Raw genomic sequence first — 23,896 nt, 5'->3', positions numbered from 1 at the left:
AAACTGGACCTCTTTCTCACAGCATATACAAAAACTCAAAATAAATTAAAGACCTAAATGTGAGGTCTAAAACCATAAAAATCCTAGAAGAGAACACAAGCAGTAATGTCTCTGCCATTGACCATAGCAACGTTTTTCTAGCTATATCTCCTGAGGCAAGGGAAATAAAAGTAAAAAAATTATGTGACTACATCAAAATAAAAAGCTTCTGCACAGTGAAGGAAGCCATCAACAAAACTAAAAGGCAACCTGCAGAATGGGAGAAGATACTTGCAAATGATACATCCAATAAAGGGTTAGTATCCAAAATATATAAAGAACTTATAAAGCTCAACACCCAAAAAACCAAATCATCCAATTAAAAATGGCATAAGACACGGACAGACATTTCTCCAAAGAAAATATACAGATGGCAAACAGACACATGAAAAGATGTACAACATCACTCATCATCAGGGAAGTGCAAACCCAAACTATAATGAGACATCACTTAACACCTGTCAGAATGGCTAAAATCAAAAGCAAGAAACAAGTGTTGGTAAGGATGTGGAGAAAGGGGAACCTCTTGCATTGTTGGTGGGAATGCAAACTTGTGCAGCCACTGTGGAAAATAGTATGGAGGGTCCTCAAAAAGTTTAAAATAGAACCCTACAATCCAGTAATCACACTACTGGGTATTTACCCAAAGAATATAAAACACTAATTCAAAGGGATACATGCACCCCTATGTTTATAGCAGCATTATCTATAATAGCCAAAGTAGGAAGCATCCCAAGTATCTAGTCCACTGATAGATGAATGGATAAAGAAGATGTGGTGTGTACATACACACACACACACACACACACACACACATACACTCTCACACACACACACACACACACACACACAATGGAATATTTTTCAGACATGATAAAGAATGAAATCTTTCCATTTGCAACAAGGATGGAGCTAGACAAAATGCTAAACAAAATAAGTTAGAGAAAGACAAATACCATATGATTTCACTCACATGTGGAACTTAAGAAACAAAAGAGCAAAGGGAAAAAGAGAGAGAGAGACAAACCAAGAAACAGACTCTTAACTATAGAGAACAAACTGGTGGTTACCAGAAGGGAGGTGTGTGGGGGGTGGGGGAAATAGCCGATGGGGATTAAGGAGGGCACTTGTCATGATGAGTACCAGGTGGTTATATGTAAGTGTTGAATCACTATATTGTACACCTGAAACTAATGTAACACTGTATGTTAACTAAATTGGAATTAAAATCAAAAAATAATATTAAAAAAAAGACTTTCCTTCCATACCACCTTTGCAATTAGGTCTATCCTGATCAGTCTAAAATTTCCACCTGCTACTTGTCACCTCGAGCACACCCAATCGCACTTACCTTGCTGTACTCCTGTATATCCGTAGCACTTATCATCTCCTGATGTATCTCCCAATTTACCTATTTATTATATCTATTGTCCTATTGTCTATCCCCACCCTCCTAGACAATAACCTCCATGAAGACAGAGCTCCTTGTTCACTGACACATCCCTTGTGCTCAGAAGTGCCTGATAAGGCTTTTTCTGAATGACAGAATGATGGCATTTCTTAAATCAGTGATTCTCAAAGTATGGTCTGCAATCCTTTGGGGGTTCCCAATTCCTTTCAAGGAATCCACAGGGTCAAAATTATTTTCATAACAATATTAAGATGGTAAGTGCCACTTCCACTGTATTGACATCTATGCTTGACGGTGCAAAAGCAATGTGGGTAAAACTGCTGACATCTTAGCACCAATCAAAGCAGTGGCACCAAACTCTTCATTGTATTATTCTTCATTGCCATGTGCTCGCAGGGAAGAAAAAAAAAAAAAAGCCAGTTTCACGTAAGAATGCCCTTGATAAAACACTCAACCCTTGAGTACACGCCTTTTTAACATTCTATGTTATGTTCTCATAAAGCACTTCTGCTCTATACCAAGGTACAATCCCTGGTTCAAGAAAAACAACCTGTGTGAGTATTTAAGTTGTGAGCTGAACTAGACACGTTTTTGATAGAACACCATGTTGTCTTGAAAAAACAGTGGCAAAGTATGGTTATTTGGATTTGTGTCTTGGTGGACATTTTCACTTCACATTCTAGTTACTTTAAGGAGAAGAACACAGTAATTGCTGCCAATTACAAGCTCTAATCTTTCAATATAAATTAGGATATTGGAAACTCATATCCTACACCATGTGCTTGTAAGCTTCCCAATACTTAGATTTTCCTGATCTAACTTCTAATACCGTAAACATAAGTGGATATAATCCACATAAACAAAAGCTCTTTGAATTTTTCCATAATTTTTAAGAGTTTAAGGGGTCCTGAAAACAAAGTTTGAGAACAGATGATTTGTCTCAATCATTGTGTGACCCTCCTTGCTTTTTGCAACCTAGGTGTTTCCATGGATATGTTAATGGCAGAACTCATACAACTCTGAACTTCTGCACTAAGAGGTTCCAGCCCACTGCCCCTCCACAGATTATTCATGTTTGCTGTACAACTACGGATCACTTTTAAGGTAAGGCACCTATAGCTGAGATCATTGCTTGGTGGCAGTGAGAGGTCTTGGTGATTAGGAGAGAACAGGGATTTGCCACAAGATTGACCATCCCATAATGAACCTTTGAGGTTTCCAAGGCCAGACATCCACTGAAATCTCAAGGCTTTCTGACAAATTCTCAAAGGAATTACAAGTACTATATGATTTACTGGACAACGTAAATATTGCACATCAAGAAATGCTTTTCGTGTTTGGGAGTAACTTCACACCCTAATCCCTTACCCCTGGAAATAAAGTCGCACATAGGAACTAAAATTACAAAAGAATATATGTATTTACTCACCAGCTTTCACAAACTCATTGGAACTGGATGCCAGGAGACGAAAATATTCAGGAGTCACTTTCTGTAAGTAAACATAAATATTAGCTATCTTTTTTCCTAAGGGGTGTTGTAATGCAAGAGCCATTGAAAAGTTGTCATAATTTCACACCTATTCTGGTTTCAAAAAACATCTTGCTAATTGATATTAAATCAGTTTTTATTGTATTTAAGGAGATTTTTAATCAAGCTAATTTCTCAAAAATTTTTCCTGATACATTTTCTCATTTTCATCTTCAGTTTCTTGCCAGTTCTGAGTAGGTGTTTTAGTCGGAACTCTTTCTACTGCCATTGCTAGAAATCTAAGTTAAACTAAACTGAAGAGGAAGAGAAAGAAGAGGAAGAGGAATTAGCTCACAGAAAAACAGCCCCTGGTGTTGAGCTCAAGCACAGCCAGATCTAGGGACTGAAGTCTCCAGGACTTTTTATCTCCACTACTTGTCTCTACTTGGTTGCATTCTGCATAGAATCTCTCTCCCCCTAAGGGAGGCAAGAGAGTGACCACAGTCATGCCTAGTCTTTTATTATCAGATTAGCACGTGAGGCAGAAAGAGAATTTCATTCTCCCAGCATCCATAATCATTCTCTCTCCTTCCTTCCATCCCTCTCTCTCCCGCTTCCTCTCCCCCACCCCTTTCTCTCTTTCTCTCTCTCTCTCACACACACACACACACACACACACACACACAGGTTGGCCATGACTGGGTCATGTTTCCACTTCTGTGTGCTCAACCAAATAGTGTATTAAGATTGGCCCACCCCGGTCACATGTTGCCTTAGTCAGGGTTTTCCAGAGAAATAGAACCACTAGGATATTATATATATTATATAATATATATGTGGAGATTCATGATGATGCATTAGCTCATATGACTGTGGAGGCTGAGAAGTCCCACAATCTGCTGTCTGCAAGCTGAAGACCCAGGAGAGCCACGGGTGTTGTTCCAGTCCGACCTCACAGACCTAAAAACCACAGGAGTTGATCGTGTAAATCCCAGGCCAGGGGCAGAAGACCAATGTCCTGGCTCATGCAAGAAGGCGGGACAGGAATGAATCCTCCTTTCCTCTGATTTTTGTTCCATTCAGGCCCTCAATGGATTGGATGAGGCCCACCCATGTTGGGGAGGGCAGTCTACTTCACTTGGATGTATGGCTTCAAATGCTAATCTCATCCAGAAACACCCTCACAGACACAATTAGAAGTAATGTTTAATCTGGGCACCCCTTGGCTCAGCGAAGTTGACACATAAAACTAATATACATGCCAACCCTGTAAGGGTATGTGGATGTGTGAGACCCCACTGGAGAAATACCTCGAGGGTCAAATGGATTTGGGAAGGAATGGATCCACACACAAAAAAAGATGCTAGCCAATAAAAAGAGCTCTCTGCTACAACATACGGAATCCCTGTTTATTTGTACTCACTGTTCCCATAGACAGTATAAAGTTTTCATAAATAAGCAGTGCTTGACATAATATTTTTCAGAATCATTACTCTATAATTTTAAAAACTACCTGATTTGAGGGAGTGGAGCAAACTGACACTCGAAAGTCAATCACCCCTCACTCATCTCACCACAGCTGACTATTCAAGACAGAATACATTCAAATTGGCAGTAGTTAAATTATTATAAAAGTAGAGGGCTGAGTTAGACAATTTGCTGGATAACTTATTCGGGAAGTCAACCAGAAAAGATAGGCAATGTGGATCTACTTAATAGGAATTGAGTTTTTCCTCCAGAAACATTACAGACCAATGCTTCTAGATACTAGTATACAGCTAAAGGAAACTCACAATCATCTCTTGATTTTGTGAAAGGATTTCAATCTAAGATGGAACCAGAGTTTATGAAACAGAGAGTCTCATGCATGTGCCATTGGGAAAACAAAACTTGAAGAACCGAGAGACTGATTTCCCATAAAGGCCTGATTTACAAAAGACTCAAATATATCTCCAATGAGATCCATGGATCTCACTGAACATCCATCAAGAATCTCTCCCTATTGGGGAGCGCCTGGGTGGCTCAGTTGGTTAAGTGGTTAAGCGCCTGCCTTTGGCTCAGGTCATGATCCCAGGGTCCTGTGATGAAGCCCTGCATGGGGCTCTGTGCTCAGCAGAGAGCCTGCCTTCTCCTTCTCCCTCTGCCTGTCGCTCCCCCGCTTGTGCTCTCTCACTCTGTCAAATAAATAAAATCTTAAAAAAGAGAGAGAGAGAATCTCTCCCCTCTCTTCAAGCCAATGAGCTTATTGGCTGGACTCCCCCCTTCTTTGCACTCTTTGCCCATAAATACAAACCCCTGCAAACCCCCAAGGGATTCACCTATAGCTTGCTACAATTCCTGCTTCCCAAATTGCAATTCCTCTACTGTTCCAGAATAAACTCAATTTCAGGTAGTTTGAGCTTCCCTCAGCTTACCTCTTTCTTTAGGTTGCCAATTTGTTCTCAAAATGCAAGTCTACAAATCACAGGGGCCACTCTCATGTCAAGGTCTCCAGCTACTGTAGATATTGAGGGTGACGCACCTTTACCGCCTCCCCATGGCCACTTCAGGGCAAGAAACCTGTTAAATTAATTAAACAAGGAGGCCACGTGATAGGCGGCTTCAATGCTGTGGCCCACTTCCTAAGCAAACCAAAATCTAAGTTTGTAAATGCCTGAAGGTTACAAAATTGAAACCTAAGTTCAACCAATCACAAACAGCCAAGTAGGCTTTAAGCTAGAGCCAATCATTTCCTTACCTTGCTTCCGCCTTTTCTCTATAAAAGTCTCTCCCCAGCTCCTGTCTGTGCCAAAGTGCTCCTCACTACTCTTCAATCGGCAATGGGGGATTCCTGTTGATTTCTGCTCAGATTAACTCTTAAACTGTCTACTATGTGGCAGTTTGTCTTTTACCGTGCCTTACTTCTACCTCACCTGGAACTGCATCCCTTCACCTGCGGGCTCTCTGTGGCCGCCTAAGCCCCCCACATGCACCACGCAGGCAAGTGCAGGGGGCGGAAATCCGAACACTGCGCGTGGACCAAGAAGGTGGTCGTGGTGACTGCGCGTGCACTCTACTGTCTGCCCAGTGCCCAGCCCGCCCACTCCCCCCCCCCCAGCTGCCCACAGGGGTGACTGGCTGCGTCATACACACTCTGCACTGCCTCACTACCCATGTATCCTTCGCCTGCTTATTTGAATCTTTGTCCCAGGACCTGCTTCTAAGAAAAGACACAAACAGAAAAAAACTTTAAAAAGCCATGTCTTAAGAGACGCATCCATGCTTTTCTTACACTTTAGTACACAGGTCTTCCCCCCACAGCTTTCCTGAGATATAATTGACAAGTAAGAATTGTATATATTGGGCGCCTGGGTGGCTCAGTCGTTAAGCGTCTGCCGTCGGCTCAGGTCATGATCTCAGGGTCTTGGGATCGAGTCCCGCATCGGGCACCCCGCTCCGCGGGGACTCTGCTTCTCCCTCTCCCACTCCCCCTGCTTGTGTTCTCTCTCTCTCTCTCTCTCTCTCTCTGTGTGTGTGTGTGTGTGTGTGTGTGTGTGTGTGTGTGTCCTGGGAATGAGAGAAAAAGGCCTATAAATATACGCACTTGATACCTGCATGACAACATTTAGAGTCGCCCTCGCACCCCTCCAAAACAACAATGTGAAAGAATATAAAATAAAGTTAGTGAGGGAATAACCAAGGTTATCTGGCTCCTTGTCTCCACCCTCAATCTTCCTAAGTTTAAATGAATAGATTAGAAGTCAATGAGTATGAGAGAGGGGAATGGGAGGAGAGAGGAAACATTTAATAGATGGCCCCATCATTTACTATGTGGCCCCCAACTGCTGTGCTGCTTCATTGATCTCCTCCTTTGGTCTGTGCCCTTTAATAAACCTCAAGGGCAACACCCCTTGGTGAACTGACATGCATAATTATCACCTGTAGAAGGTGTAGAAGGTGTAGATTATATTCTATTTGTTCTGCTTAAGATGGCAGGAAATCAAGCAATATATTTTGAAAGAATATCATTCACTTAGTTAAAAGAAAAAAAGCAGCTCTTGAAGGTGTTGATAAAAATTACTCTAATAGATCCTTCCCCACAAAGTCAAAGAAGCTATTTATATTGTGCTCTTCCATTTCTTAATTAAATATTTTAAAGGCTAGTCATAAAGCACTTGTGTTTCACATGTACTAAGTATTTACTCAAGTGATGTTTGGCAAGTACTACACTAAATGAGCAATTTAATAACAGAAGGTATTTCACTCACAATTGGTCATAGATATTCAGTATAAATATAAATATACAAACAAAAGCCTACAAGTATTGTACTCCTGTCACAAATAATCACAGACTTTAGAATATCAATTTACCTCAATAGTCCAAGCAGCTCATGAAAATTCATTATCAGAGAGGAACTGAAATGAGTCAGAACAATGTGTTCTTTATCTTTTACCTCAATTATCTTTACATAATTCCTAATTTTGTGATGAGACATCTTAGAATATTGATTACTTTCTTAAAAATTTACTGATTGCTTCAGTACATGCCAAAGATTCCGTCAGGTATTTAAGAAGTATACAGGAAAGAGAAGTTGCAGTAAATTCGTTATAAATCTTAACTTGCAAAGAAAATTATTTACTGTGGAATAAGTAATCTTTACTTTTTGGGAATCTGACAGGTTTCAAAGCAGTAACACTCCCAAGACACTTCACACTTCAGAAAGAAGACATTTGGGGCGCCTGGGTGGCTCAGTTGGTTAAGCAGCTGCCTTCAGCTCAGGTCGTGATCCCAGGGTCCTGGGATCGAGTCCCACATTGGGCTCCCTGCTCAGTGGAGAGTCTTCTTCTCCTTCTCCCTCTGCCCCTCCCCCCTGCTCATTCTCTCTCTCTCTCTCTTTCAAATAAATAAAATCTTTAAAAAAAAAAGAAAGAAAGAGGACATTTGATCCAGTGTCAATAGCTGTAACTCCATGGATTCAGAGCGACTGTACTTTCTCTGAACCCACCTTTGGATACAGTGGTATAGTGGTTACACCCCCACAACTAAAAACAGTGTGTCTCATGAGGACATTTTTTTTTTGACATTTTAAATTATATCAGTAGCCCCCCAAAAATGTACAGTTTCCCTCTGTACAGCCTTTCCCTCTCATGGAGGGAGTCAGAGTCATTTTAGCAGTCAGAGACTGCCTTTCCATCAGAAGATCATCGACTTACAGATTGGTTGCCTAAGAATTATATGTACATTGACCCCCAAAACCTCAAAACCCAGAGATTGGAAGGAGCGTAGAGCAAGTCTACTTAGTTATGAAGATGGAGTCTTGTGGCCTCTAAATCTCAGCATGACTCCTCATTGTCATGGCCATATTATTCATTTCTTGTACCTTTCTTTCTGTGGTGATGGATGATTCCATCCAGTTGGTATGTATTCTGGTTTCACCAACCATTGCTTAGGATTAAGGGACTGTTGCTACGATGGCTCCCACACAGGTAAAGAGCCAAAAGGTTAGTATTGCCTCAACCTCCCAGCAAAGGACTAAATGTTTCCCTCCTTGAATGATAGTCATGGTGACTTCCCTTGGCCTTGGGAATACAGACATGAAAGCCCTAGATAAAATATTAGCAAATCAAAGCCAACAATATGTAAAAACAGTTAATGCACAGCAGCAACTATAGTCTTAGGTATTTACCCAAGAGAATGAAAACATATGTCCCTAAAAAGACATATATGAAAGTTAATAACAGCCCAAACTGGAAAGAGCCCAAACGTCCACCCACAGGTGAATAAACATTGTACATTTATACAATGCAATGGCACTCGGTAAAAAAAGGAACAAATTATACTGATAAACAAACATAACATGGATGAATTTCACAAACATTACACTGGGTGAAAGTGGCCAGGGTGAAGGTGCATACTCTATATTCTACTTATTTGAATTTCCAGAATAAGTTAAAAGTTATCTATAGCAATTTAAAAAAATCAGATCAGTGTTTCGTTGAGGTGAGGGCTGCGTGAATGTTTAATTCATTGGGGATACTACCAACAAAAACACCAGAGACTGTGTGACTTAAACAGTAAACATTTATTCCTCACAGTTCTGGAGGGTGGACATCCAAGATCGAAGTGATCAATTCAGTATCTGGTGAAAGCCTGCTTCCTGGTTCATAAATTTGGGGATAAGTTGTAAAAATTTTATCATGTTATAACCTCCTGCCCCATCCTTCTCAACAGTTATTTCTTATCCTCTCAAGGGTTCCCAAGAATAAAGAGGGATTCTGTAACTCGAAGGGAAATAGGGTACTAATCAGACAAAAACAACAGTTTTCTATTTGGCTTTTCTAAAAGATTGGTACTTTGCAAAATTACTCTTTGATATCAAATTTCAGTGTTTCCTGATATGACATTCAAATCCTAGTTCCAAACATTAAAATTATCTCTCCCTTATTTATAGAAAGCATGCTTCTTATAGATATCAATATTAAAATGACTTTATTTTCACTGAGTTGCAGTTGCTTTATCTCATTTATTGGACCTTTAATTAGGTCCAGGTTACAAGTATTATATTGTATTCTTTCTTTCCTCCTTTTTTATTTTCATAAGAAAATTTCCCTAGACCCATGGTACAATTTTTACAGGTTATCCCAAAATTTATGTCTTAAAAAAAAATATGTCCTCTCATTCCTTGTTTCCATCAAGGTTTTAAGTGGCAAACAACAAAATCTACCTTGGCTGGGTTAAGAGGAAGAAGAATTAATTAAAGTCTAGTAAGTATTTCACAGAAGCTGAGAGGGCTTGAGACTAGGCTTGGACGCTGAGCAGCTGGGAACAATGTCCAATACCCTGCAGGAGCCACCACAGCTCAAACGTCCCTGCTTGTCACTAGTCAGCCCCCCCCCCCCACCATCACTGGCACGGATGGGGTCCAGCTCATGCTGTGTGATGCTCAGGAGTGGATGCCAGAAACTGGCAGTAATGCCCCTAAAGAGCCCAACGCCCTCGTTGCCACACTTGCCAAATAACACATTCTGCGTGCCTCCTTTCTCCCACTGCTCATCTCCCAAACAAAGTCACAGGCAAGTGTATCTGATTGGTGGAATCCAGGCCCCACATCTGTACCCTTGCTGCAAGGGAATCTGGGAAAGCCAGCTTTCAGCTTCAACCTGGGAAAGGGAGACTCATAAAAGAGCATGTTTGCAAACATTAGAAGAGTGTTCAGAGGGTGCTGGGCGATCAGAAATTTCCACAATGACAAATGTCCACAATAAGCCCTGTAGGAGAGATTTCTCCCTGTTAGTGAGTGCTTCCTCTATCTTACAGTTCCAATAAATACTCATCAACTGAAATGTGGAAGTGATGATACCTGACAAGTATTACACAGTGTGCTACTTCATAGGAGAATAGGGTACTGATGCCAGAATAATGCAATTGTCCCTTATTTCACCATATCTCAAATTCAGTGGGACTTCAGCTGGAATCCCAACTTGGAGGCAACAATGATATCTGTAGGCATAGAGAAAAATGTGCACAAATCATTCACTTGCTCCAAAATTCAACCATTTTGTAACTCAAAAAATACTGCATATTGAGAAGCAGATTAATCTCTTATTTCATAGGTAAGATGCTCTGACCATTTGAATTGTAAATAATAATTGTGCCTTTTACAGCTATTCCCATATTTACAAAATAATAGAACATTAACTTTCAATATGATCACTTCTATTCCTTTATATAAACGCAAAGATTGACCCTTGTCTGCCCAGATACATACCTATTTCTGTGTACCTGTTGACAGCACAAATAATAAAACTTTTTTTCACTTTTCCCTGTCAGCAGCAGTGATATAAATCATGGCAGTCTTGGGATGTCTGATTAAAGTACAGAAAATTAAGGTCATTTATCCCCCTGTAGTAAATTATTTTCTAAATGTTTTCTTTGCAGAATCACTGCATTGTTTTTCCATTGTTTTACCTGCCTGGATGGCCATGCCGATGTGTGTCACACTGCCCCCTGGTGTGGCTGAAAGACTCTTCCTTCCATTCTGTGGAAGCTACCAGTGCAGGGAATGCGCAGAGACCCTGTACGCTGACTCATGCCGCAGGCTGGGCTTTGTTCTGAAGGGATTTGCAGGCCTACATAAGTGAAGAGAGGTTCGGATCAACAGCAAACACAAATTATTGTAGAGAGGACTGGGAAAACTGTTATGTACTTAACACTTTTAATTCAGCAAATGTTTATTTAGGGCCCACTGCACATAACGTCTGTGCTTGGTCCCACAGGTGACACAAAAAGAAGTCACAATCCCTGCCCCCAGAGGACCTACCAATGTGCAGCATATACACAGCACAATACAATGTGAGTTAAGCAGACGGAGTGCATGAGGTGGGAAGAGATCATAAGAAATAATATTAAAACGGGGCACCTGGGTGGCTCAGTCGTTAAGCGTCTGCCTTCGGCTCAGGTCATGATCCCAGGGTCCTGGGATCGAGTCCCACATCGGGCTCTCTGCTCGGCGGGAAGCCTGCTTCTCCCTCTCCCACTCCCCCTGCTTGTGTTCCTGCTCTCGCTATCTCTCTCTCTGTCAAATAAATAAATAAAAATCTTAAAAAAAAAAAAAAAAGAAATAATATTAAAACAAAAATGGTCTTCTTAGGGGGAGTAGTATTTGAGATAGGCCTCGAATAAGATTTGGGATTTTATGGGTGGCAATTGGGAACTGAGGAAGAAGGGGGGAGAAATCCATGTCAAAAGTAATAAAATAATAAATTAAAACCTCTAATTTAAAAAAAGAGTCTTGGGGCACCTGGGTGGCTCAGTCGGTTGAGCCACAACTCTTGGTTTCAGCTTAGGTCATGATCTCAGGGTTGTGAGATGGAGCCCCATGATGCCAGATGCCCACCCTTGAGGCAGAGCCAGCTCGAGAGTCTCTGTTTCTGCCCCTCCCCGCCTCACGCGCATGCTCTCTCTCTCCCTCAAATAAATAAATAAAATCTGAAAAAACATAAGAGTCTTATTTTATTTTTATCTTATTCTTTTCTATCAGCAAAGTGTACAAGAGAAAATTTACAGTTTTCACAGTTACCTAGGATTAGAATTTTATTATTAGAAGGGAAAAATATTTAATTAGCAATACAATTGAATCTTCTTTCCTTAAAAAGTAATTTCTAAATGACAGTGTTGGATAGCAATATTTCCATTAAGTTTTCTTCAAACCCCTTTTTGCCTCAAAAAAAAAAGATAAAAACCCTCCCATATAGATTTTCCATAATTTTATTCAGACAGGATTATTTGTAATTTAAAATAATTTAGATTATATATTCATATTACATTAATATATATCATATATTCACTGGCCAGAAGTGAATTAATATCTGTTAACTTTTAAACCTCTTTTTAAAGAAACGTGGGTAATCTATGTGACTTGATTCTTAGAAATTCAGCAAATTGACTACATCCCCTCATTTATTCTCATGGTGAACTTAATGCCTTTATACTGTGTATGTTTTTGTCAACATCTTCAATTGTAATTTCAATTATTTGAATTATAGTTTAGATAGGGTTGTCATGGTATTTTGCAATCTTATTTAAATTTGATTTTACAGAAGAGCATGTTTGGAAAAAAAAGAAGAGCATGTTTTGGCATATGTTTTTCTTAGAATTCTATGTGTTTACATACATTTGATGAGTATACAATTCATAGAAAATAAACCAATGACTTTTAAATTTTCATTAAAATAGTTTCAAATACCTGCCCACTCATCTTGGGAAAATAATGATCCATGTAAGCTGAATGATAACCAACACAAAGTTCTCTTTAAATATAAAATTCTATCAACCCATAGCTTAAAAAAAACTTTTTATTTTTTTCATGTTAACAGAATCTACATATTTTTTAAAGGGTTTATGATAGAACTTGCTTTATATACTATCAGGATTATGTACCTAATATATCTCAGTGGATAAAGATGACCCTCGAGGAAGATTGCAAAATCTCACTTTTCAGAGTCATTCTCTTCTGGTGTTTCTAGAAGATAAATAACTTTTAATTGACTTGCTTTTATATACTTGCTTTTTTCTTATTAACAAAAATTTTAAAGGGTAAATAACATTCTAAAAAAGAATTCTTATACTTGGCAGGTAAATATATAATACAGTATTGTACTTATAATAATGGTTAATATTATATCACAATTCCCCATATATCACCCAACTGTTGTGAAAGTATTTCTCATCTCATGATTCAATTATGCAGAATTTTGTAACAACTAAGAACAAAATACGTGACATGGCCTCGCACAATCCTTGATACATAACTCAGGTACTTCTGGAGTTGAGCACCACAAAGTGCAAGGATATGCCCTTCCCCCAGAGTGGAAATCACATCTGTTATTAATATGGCATTTTACTATTTTGTAGGAAGAAGCTCAGCTCAAATTTAAATTGTTTATCCAAGATTCACACATGTGTGACCAGAGGAGCTGTGAATATTATCAACAGTGAAACAGTGATGTGTACTTCAGCCAGGTATGTGTACTGTACATCTTTTGACTCATGGAATCCTCACAAGAACCTCTAAAGGTAAGTAATAATATTGCCTGATGATTTTGCGCTTAAGACAAGTGACACACACAGAGGTTAAGTAACTTGCCCAAGGTCACACAGCTAGTAAGGGGCAAAGGTGAGATTCAAACCCAGGAAACCTCTCTTTGGGGCCTGTGAGCTTAACCACTACGCTATAATACAAGAGTCTGTATCTAAAAAGGTCTTTAAAGGAGCATTAAGGAAGCCCAGGCACAGAAAGACTTGCCAAGGACAAAGGGCCAATGTGAAAAGAAGAAAGGAATTTTGAGTGTTGTTTCTACTACACTCTGTGTAACCTGACGCAAGGCTCTGGGAAATGGAGCCCTAAATGAGAACAAATTTAGGGAGACGAGAATTAATTAGGGTAACATTAGCTACTGTACACATAAGCCTCAAATTTTTAGTAGCTTAGAATAGTAGAAATGTTTTTTTTAAATTGTGGTAAACGATTCTTAACAATTTATCACTTTAATCACTTTTAAGTGCACAGAAAATGTAGTTTTTACTTATAGAACAGTCTGAGGTGTCCTGGTTCCTTCCATCCTATACTCTGACATTCCCTGAGGTCTTAGGGCCAGCTGAAGGGGAAAGAAAGGAAAAAGAAGGTACACCTTCTTCTTAAACTCCTTGGCCTGGAAATGATACACATCGGCTCCGCGAAACTGCGATTGTGAAATTGCGGTGGACTAGTTCCGTAATTCTACTAAACGCACAGGAGGGGTCAGGGGCTCAGAAATTTTTTTTAATGCTCAGGCAGCGACTTCTTAGTACTAATTGTACATAATGGAATTCTGGTAGACAGCTGGCCATCTCTGCCAAAAGCTCCTTCGCTAAAGTCTTTCTAGGCACTGACACCACCAGAGGTACTACTTTGGAACCCAGGAAAAACACGTAAGACAAAAGATAAAAGGATCCTTCCCACATTCGTAGAGAACCGATTGGTGCCGTGAAGTCTTTATCAAGTCAGGGCCACTGTCAGGGTCTGTGTCAACAGGGCAGAACACTAGCAATTTTGCCAACAACAGGTGCCACTACATTCAGCAGAGACGTTAGCACCTTGGCCAGAGCAGGCTGACCAGCAACAGTGCCTCCGGCAGATGCAGGAGAGAGCAGAGCCATCTTTCGTGGGCGCGGAAGGTGAAGGTACTTTTGGCGGGCATCAGCAGTGTCTCTGGGGCTATTCGAGGTCCCGGGAGCAGGTCACTTGGGGAAAGGGGGGAATTCCTGGGTACCTGAGAAGACACTATGTGATTGTGTGTGAGCCAGCCCCTGTGACTCACAGAAACCAGTCAAGAAGAAGGCTGTCTTAAGATAGGTTGGTAGGGGGGGGGCGCCTGGGCGGCTCAGTCCGTTAAGCGTCTGCCTTCGGCTCAGGTCATGATCCCAGGGTCCCCACATCGGGCTCCCTGCTCCACGGGAAGCCTGCTTCTCCCTTCCCTGCCTGCCCGCTTGTGTTCCCTCTCTTGCTGTCTCTCTCTGTGTGTGTCAAAATAAATAAATAAAATCTTTAAAAAAAAAAAATGTTGGTAGGGACCAAACAAAAGAAATAGAGACTTTGGCTCTACTCCAAGGCTGCTCTGGGCTTGAAACTGAAAAAAAAAAAATCTGAAAAATCATCACAATTTCCTGTATAGCATCAAATTAAATTTTATTGGAAATGTAGTTGGGGTCCCATGGTTTATTTACGCAGAATTTTGTGTAACAACTAATAGCAAAATATATGTTTCCCTAGGAGAACAGTCACCATCTGAGTGATGAGATAGTACATGGGAAGAATCCAAACTTACAGATCGGGGAGTCAAGGCTGTAGGCCTGGCTCCCCGGAAGCCACTTCATAGCTTTGAGGCAGGGGACAGATACCTGCTAAAAGCTATTGGATGTGACACAAACTGGCTTTCAGGATCAGACCCCCACCACAAAGAGGGTGAATTAGGACCTGGGGCTACTTGGAGGAGGAGGTAAAAAGCTGAGCTTCAGCGAGTGGATTTGTAGGGGGGTGAATATGTCGCAGTCAACTGAAAAGAATAGAGGGAACTAGGGTGAAGAGAGGAGACTTCCAAGCCCCAGGACCCCAGAGGTGTCCAAGGTGGACAGCTGTCAGAACAGGTCTCCGTAGTCTTCAGTCTGGAAACGAACGTATCTTTGGGACTGAGGAAAGAAATGGACTTCAATGTTCAGAGCACTAGATAGGAGGCCGGCAGGTCCTGGGCAGAGCCTTAGAGATGTCTGATTGCGACCCTGGTGGAGAAGGCTGAAGCTTGGAGCCACACAGAATGCTACTCACAATTCAGAGGAGGACCTGGACTGACCTAAGCCAAAGTGTGGCCCCAGGAACAGAGCATCAGTATCACCTGGGGACTTGTTTGAAATGCAAATTCTTGGGTTCCACCCCAAGAGTACCTAATCAGAAATCCTGAGGGTAGAGCTCAGCAACCTGTTTTTAGTAAACGATTCAGGTGATTTTGATGCAGGCTAGGGACTCAGAAGACCCAAGGGATTGGAGGGGGATATATAATGGGGATTAATATCAGACTGAAGACAGACCCTGAGTAGTAAGCAACACGATGGAGGCCATGATCTGGGAATCCCAATCTTCTTTCACCGATCTTCCAATATATTTGGAAATGGTGAGACCATTCTCACCAAAAGTGAGACCAGCATTTCAATTTACGCCGTAAACTTGTGTGAGATCAGCAGGCACAGACGCTCACAAGGGGCTGGGATCATGGCAGCCCTGGGTGATATCTTAGAGCAGGAAACATAGATGGGTTTCATGTCTACTCATCTCCTGCCATACCCCATCGATTCCCCGTGTTCCATTCGCTTTCACTCGCTCCCTCTGGGTGCACCGCATAACCCCACTCCCATAACCGTGTCCTTTTCATCGGCATTCAAGATAAACACACAATGAAATTTTGTTCATTCACTGTTACTTCTCCTCCTCATCAAACTCACTAGTATGGCAACAGTATTATTTTCTACTTTATTTTATTGCTTGTGAATGACATTTCAGCCCCATCATAGAATCATAACTGAGCTTATCTTGGAGTTACAATATTTTCATTTTCTGTAGAAAGATGCATTTCAACTTACAAACAATACATTTACAATTGAACTTTGGAACATGTTCATAGATGGGAGGCGGAATGATTGGCATGACCCCTCACAAACTGAAACAGAAAAAAAAAATCTATACAAATGGTACTATCAAGGAGATGAAACAGGTTCTACCACAACACTCCAAATCTGCTCTCAAATGCTGGATCTACCTTCTCTTTCCTTCCCTCCATTGAAAAAAGAGGGAAGAAAAAAAGAAAGGAAAGAAGGAAGGGTGGGGGGGCATAATTTAGACTTGCATAGGTTCTTTTTTTTTTTTCTGATACATGGATAAGCTTTTATTTACCTACCAAAGGGAAAACCAATGTTCACTAAAAGCTGCTTAACCTATATTTCCAAGAGTGAAGGTGTTTAATTTACTATCTACCTTTAAAGGCTTCAAATAAAATATAGCTAGGAGAATACTCAAAGAATGCAGATTATAAAACTCTCCAGATAATTAATGGTCATAATAATATCGGGACTGCAATTTAAAAAAGCCATTTTCCATAGTTTACTTGGAAGTACAGATAAACAGTACCAAATCTATATATTAAGTTGTAATAGGCAACTGTAAGCAAACAATATCAAACTGTACAACTTTTTTTTTCATTTTTATTTTAAGTCGGTGCCACACCCAACATGGGGCTTGAACTCATGACCCTGAGTTCAAGAGTCACATGCTCTACCAACTGAGCCAGCCAGGCATCCCTCAAACTGTATAACTTTTAAAAATTAACCTGAAGTTGTTATGAACTATGTGAAATCAATACTATTTTTCAAGTTCTCCCAAAAGCTCTACAAAATTAGTGTACCCTTCTGCGTTATATTTTATTTGTTGTCTGATCACATTTCCTCCAAATCCAATGGAAACATCAGCAGGAGGACAGGCTTCCATGTCTACAGCTCCATCTCCAATCATGACTATTCCCTCAAAATGAAATTTTTCCTTCACAAGTTTAAAAACTTTTCCTTTCCCACCAGATTTGGCTGTTGGCTGCAACTCCTCAAAACCTGCATAGTCACCATCAAAGCAGAAGTTCAGCCTACTGGCAAATATGTTGTTTGATGGGATACTGAACTTTGAAGCAACATGCCCTACAATGCTCCTAAAGCCACCAGATAAGAGGAAAACCTGAACATTTTGCTCTTGCAGGGGACTTACTAGCTCCCTTATGCCCAGGTCAGGTGTGGGGGGTGCTCTACTATGAACACCCTACTCCCAGGAGGGCTAGATCAGAGCTAAGCACTCTGTGAGGGCAGCCGTGAAAGGCATTGCCCCACCCATGGCTCCCCGTGTCATTTCTGACAGAGCATCCTCAACTCCCCAGAATTTGGCTAGCTCACCAATTCCATCTTCTCTGATGATTGTGCTATTCACAGCAACACATACTGCATCAGCTGAACAGAAAAGTTTCCTCAACTCTGAATGGGAGACCATCCTTGGAAGAATTTTCCTCATTTCTCCAGTGCTGGATTCCTAGGAAATGGCACTCTTCTCTTCCTCTTCTTTCCTGAATAAAAATGCAGCATCAAGTTCTGACTACAAACTTCTTTATGAGAAATCTTGTGAGTTCTGCAAGAGCAGGAGCCTGCATGCAGCTGCTCCTTCCTGGGCCCCTGTCCCCTGCTCCTGGGCTTCTGCAGCTGTAACCTCTGGACTGCAGGGGGCTGAAGGCTGGCTCCGAGGTTCAGTCCCAGAGTCCGGAGAGAGGTGACCTGTGCAGACCTGCAGAGCTTTTACCAAACAATCATATGAAATCTGCTGGTAAGTGCGGTGGCTTCTGGTAGGTTTTGCATCTGCTTTCCTAAACTCCAATTGCACAGATTCTTATCCCTGGGCTGATTTACCCCCGATCTGCAAACCCATCTCTGAAGCCCTAAAGACCCAAGAATACAGCATCTGTGTAGTACTCAAAACATCAGTGGGACTAATTAAACCTGTTCTCTGAAAAACTATTTAATCCTGCCTCTCGCAGCTAGGCCTAGATGGTTTTATCCCGGAGAAAGAAATGCTAAGGGTAGGGAAGATTTTACATGGCTAGAGGATGCTAATGGAGAGGGCCCAGGATGAGTCCCTATAATTAGGAAGAACAGAAGGCTGATGGGGAAGCTAAGAAATGAACTCGCTTCTGCGATAAAAGGGCCAGGGAGTGCTGGGTAAGAAAATGTAACTGTGGAATCCAGGGTATCAAAATATCCCGAACAAGCAAATTTACTCCACGGCAAATACTTGCCCCCTGCACAGTACGGCCATGGCGCCACATCTGTAGACCTCAGTGCCCATGGTGCCCGCTACCACACTGTCTGTGTCTTGGCTAAGGGACAGTCTTTCTCCCACCGCTCTGCCTCACTTAAATGTGTTCTATGAATCCATGGTTTTGGCTCTCAGTGTGTGGAGGATTCTATGAAGACTGTGTGGTCCAGCTACAGAAGTTCTACTAGGGGATATGCACTGTGAGCCTCTTGCCCCCAAATAATCCACCCTGTTCTTTGCACACCTTCCTGCTGGAACTCAAATTCCACCTTCCAGTCATTTTTCTGATTGAAAAAAACAAAACATTGTTTCCAGAAGGCCAGTGTTCACAGCTCACAGGGAGAGGAGCGCTCTGGAGACTGGTTCCTCTCTCTGTGTATAGATTAAATTATTACGGCAGCCACCTGTGACCGGGAGAAACAAAATCCAGCCTTAGGGGCTGTGGCAAAGGCAGGTACATTTGAACTGAGGAGTAGCTGGGATAAGAAAGAAGGGAAGAAAATCTGAGTCTGGGAGTCTGGTGGAAAAATAGGGAAGATTATGGCGGCCTCTATCCAAATAGAGGCCCTGGCAAGGGCTCTGACTCTGAAATCTCCCCATCTCCACCCCTATTCCTTTCCCTTCCTCCGGACTTGCCTTTCTTTTTCTGTCTCCAGATTTGCAACTCAAGAAAAGCAAATCTATTTCTCTCTAGATCTAATTTATCCCTCCATAAAATCACAGTGATGGGCTAAATTACAGTTGCTACCCTCGGACAAGTCATCAGCATTAAAGATTCCCAGGTTGAGGAATGTTCCCTTAAAGTCCCAGTGAAACAAGTCATAGGGTAAGGAGACAGAAACCCTTTTAGATGAGTCAGGGATGACCTGAAAAAGAAACAGGTTTTGAATCAGTCCCCTAACCCAGATTTAGCAAAAATGACATGGGTTTCAAATCCTGCCACCACGAATAGTAAGTATTCCCAACAGGTACCAAGAGCCACGTTAGGTTCATGCTGACTTCTTGGAAAAGGTTAAACACCAAATCTTATATATCCAAACCCTATGTGATTTTGTCTCACTTTAAAAAAAATTTCCAAATACTTTCACATACGTTGCCTCCCAACAACAATGTCATATATCCATCTATACACACCTAGAAGCGATATTAGAGTAACGGCTGTAACAGACTGACCCCAAAATACAGTGACTTAAAGGGAAAGGAACATTTTTTTTTTTTTTAATATTACAGAACTGGCAAAGGAGTTCTATTCCACATGATCATTCAACGCAGTGGGGAAGGAGAAGGCTCAGAAAAAAACATACCTAAAGTCTTTTTTTTTTTTAATTTATTTATTTGACACAGAAAGACACAGCGAGAGAGGGAACATAAGCAGGGGGAGTGGGAGAGGGAGAAGCAGGCTTCCCGCTGAGCAGGGAGCCCGATGCAGGGCTTGATCCCAGGACCTGAGATCATGACCTGAGCCGAAGGCAGACACTTAACGACTGAGCCACCCAGGCGCCCCCATACCTAACGTCTTAAAAACCAGTTCAGGGAGTGGTACATTTCACTTCCACACGTATTCTATTGCCTCACTCAACTGCAAAGTAGACTGGGACACGTAATCTAAGTAGGTGGACATCGGGGCGCCTGATGTGGTTCAGTCATTAAGCGTCTGCCTTCAGCTCGGGTCATGGTCCCAGGGTCCTGGGATCGAGCCCCACATCGGGCCCCTTGCTCAGCGGGAAGCCTGCTTCTCCCTCTCCCACTCCCCCTGCTTGTGTTCCCTCTCTCGCTGTCTCTCTCTCTCTGTCAAATAAATTAATTAAAAAAATAAATAAATAAATAGGTGGACCTCTCCCCAGCTTCAAGAGGGAATAATTTTCATAGGTAGATAGGTTGATTCAGGTTCAGATTTAGATTTAGTTTTGGTAGGTTCTATTATTTCCTCAACTTTAAAAAAATGAGGCTTAGGCTCATAAAAGATACAAAGCTTCCCTAAAGTTTTACACCTACTACATGGACAACTGAAAGACTCCAGCCTAGATCTTCTGAGTTTAGGAGGGCTTCACATGCCATATAACACCATGGAGGGTTTTTGAGGAAGAAGTTATGCAATGCAATGTTATTTTAAGAAGACAATTTGTCAGCATTGTGAAGGGTGAATTGTAGAAAGAAGAAATGAAGATATAGAGGTATAGAAAGAATCCAAGCCGAACTCAACAAATGGCTGAATTTAAAACGGTGGCGATTAAAAGATGAAGATTATTAGAGCAGAGGTTCAGAATTCAGGGCCCGTGGAAAGGCCTCCATATCGTCAAACTCATGAGTCACTTCACCGGCATTTTACTGAAGCTTCTCGAGGTTCTCCTCCCACTTCTCTGGCCCCTCCTTCTCAGTCTCCTTTGCTGCTCCTCCACTGATACCCACCCCTAAACATCAGCTGACTCCAGGGTTTGTTCTCAACCCTCTTCTCTACTCACCTTGCTCTCCCCACTCCCTGCCCCCTCCCAAAGCTGTCTCATCTAGTTCCTTAGTTTTAAATTGCATCTTATCAGTTATCTCTTACACAGTAAATTTATATAACACACCACCCAAAACACAGTGACATTAAACAATCAACATTCACTGAGCTCACGACTGCAGATTGGCCTGGTGGTCCTGCCATCTTTGACTGCACTTACATACTCTCTGGGTGTCCCCTGGCTATAGACCGATATCGAATGGCCTCCACTGGGATGACCAGGCCCCTCAAGTCTAACACACATGTCTTTCATCTTCCAACTGGCTAGTCTAGGATTGTTCCCATGATCATAAAAGAGGGCACAAGTAAGCCAAGCCACGTGCCTTCAAAGCCTTGGCTTCCATCATGTTTGTTAACATCCCATTGGCCATTAATGAGAGGGCAGGGCAAAGGACACTGATAGGGAGAGATGAAGAATTGGAGCCATTCTGGAGTCCTCCACAGATTTATATGCAAAGCCTCCCCATTTTATTTATCTGAGTCCTGATCTCTTCTGAGCTCTAAACATGTATGTCAAATGGCCTAATGGGACAGTGCAACTGAGTATCTCCAGGCATTTCAGACAGCATATTTAAAATTGAACTTTTCTTTTCTATCTGACTCTCAGTAACACCTCCATCTTCTTCCCTGTAACTGTTTCTCTTATAAGGACACTAGTTACTGGATAGGGCCTACCCCAATCCAGAATGACCTCATTTTAACTTGATTACATTTGCAGAGACCCTATTTCCAAGTAAGATCATATTCACAAGTACTAGGGGTTATGACTTGACTATCTTTTTTGGAGGATACCATCCAATCCATAACTGTCATGCTATCAACAGAACATACTGAGTGATAAAAACATGGACTTTGGAGTCCAGACTACCTTGATTTGAACACCAGGTCTGTTCTGATTGGCTGTGTGATCCTAGGCAAGCCACATAAACTCTCTGAGCTTCAGTTTCCCCATCTGTAAAATGTGGATGGGTATAGCATCTATATCATAGAGATAATCTGAGAATTAAATGAGTTAATGAGTACAGTGCCCAGAACATAGTAACACACGTGTGTTTATTAGATAAAACAAGTTCTTCACCTGTTCATTTTCACACCTCAGCTTAAATGTACTTTCTTAGACAGGCATTTCCTGATTTCCCCTCTCTTCAAACATAATTCATAATTTTTTATTCACATGTGTGGGGGTCTTTTGCTTTTTTTTTTCACACAAACACAGAAAGAAAACAGATTTATTGAAATGTCTACTCTACCAAAGAGAAAAAAAAAAGAGGAAGTCCAGGTTAAATGAAAATGGAAAAAATAAAGCATTATAATCATGCATAGTTGTTAAAGATGGGCTCTCTCTTTTCCCATTAGACTCTAAGTTCTGTGAGGGCAGACTGTGTCTATTTCGTTCACCACTCTATTCCTAGCACCAACAAAACGTTTTGCATACGATGAATGTTAGATAAATATTTGTTGAATGAGTAATTGTGAAGGGTTCAAGCTAGCAATTTAATTACTATGAATTTACGGGTGCTTGATTCTCTCCCTCCATCTCTCCCCCTCTCCCCTTCTCTAGGAAGCTTGGGAAAAGAATCAGTGTTAAATTCATAACATCCAGATTAGGTTTGGTCTCTTTCTCTCTGTAGCTTCACAGAAGAATGGAGATGTCTTACCCAATGGTTTTCGAGGAAAACCTACCCCCAAAAGAGAGAAGAGAAAGAAGAGCAACATGGTGCCAAGTGGCAGGAGAGCAAAAGGATAAGTGCATCAGTAACAATCACAGTGTATGAAGTCACCAGGTGGCAATTCAATTCAAAAAACCGATCTCAACTAGGTATGAATTCATATGCATTAGTAGGAATTTGTTCTGTTTATAATAACCATGGGCAAGAGGGGATTTGGGGGAGGAACACAAGCATAGCTTGTTCCAAAGAAACTGCTGGCTCTTCTTCATTGTACAAGAGAAGTCTGGCTCTGCCAACAAGTAGGTAGATGAGATCCAGGTTATGCCATTTCTATCTATGGAAGCAAACAAACAAATAAAAAAACCCCGATACCTCATCCTCCAGGTAACAAAGGGAGCCTGAAAACTCACCCAGACCTCATTACTTGGTCTCCAGATTGGGGTGCTCCCTTTGCATCCTAGATCCTAATGTACCTTTCACCATATCTGTTGCCAGTATAAATCTAAAGGCTAGTATTTTTGATGTTGTGTAATAGGTATTTTAGATATATTAACTCATTTAATCTCCCTACAACACTATTATGTGGGTAGCATTATCCAAGGTGACAGTGAATAGGTGGTAGAGCCAGGATATAATTATGACTGATAATTCTAAGGTTCATAGTCACTTTGCCAGAAGGGCCTGACTTGCAATCTGACACCTTTGAGGTCATTAGTAAAACCTAGTCCAGCAGTTTCTTAAATCGTGGTCCGCTGACCGCTCCATCAAAATCACTGGTGGTCTTTGTTAAAAATTCAGATTCCCTGGCTCTAAGACGGAAGGAATCAAGCAGAGGGGTGGGTGTCAGGAATTTGTACTTTTGAAAAGCACCTCCGAGTGATTCTGTCGCAGGGC

At 41.3% G+C, this 23,896-nt stretch overlaps 1 pseudogene; it reads right to left on the bottom strand.

Annotated features, from left to right (window-relative positions):
• Positions 1-17,344: 17,344 nt before the first annotated feature.
• Positions 17,345-18,105, bottom strand: LOC113928424 (annotated as a pseudogene).
• Positions 18,106-23,896: the final 5,791 nt, after the last annotated feature.

The sequence above is a fragment of the Zalophus californianus genome, chromosome 5 (genome assembly GCF_009762305.2).
Source record: "Zalophus californianus isolate mZalCal1 chromosome 5, mZalCal1.pri.v2, whole genome shotgun sequence".
Classification (NCBI taxonomy): domain Eukaryota; kingdom Metazoa; phylum Chordata; class Mammalia; order Carnivora; family Otariidae; genus Zalophus; species Zalophus californianus.
The sequence above is the reverse complement of the archived record's forward strand: the minus strand, read 5'-3'. Positions and strand labels throughout refer to the sequence as shown.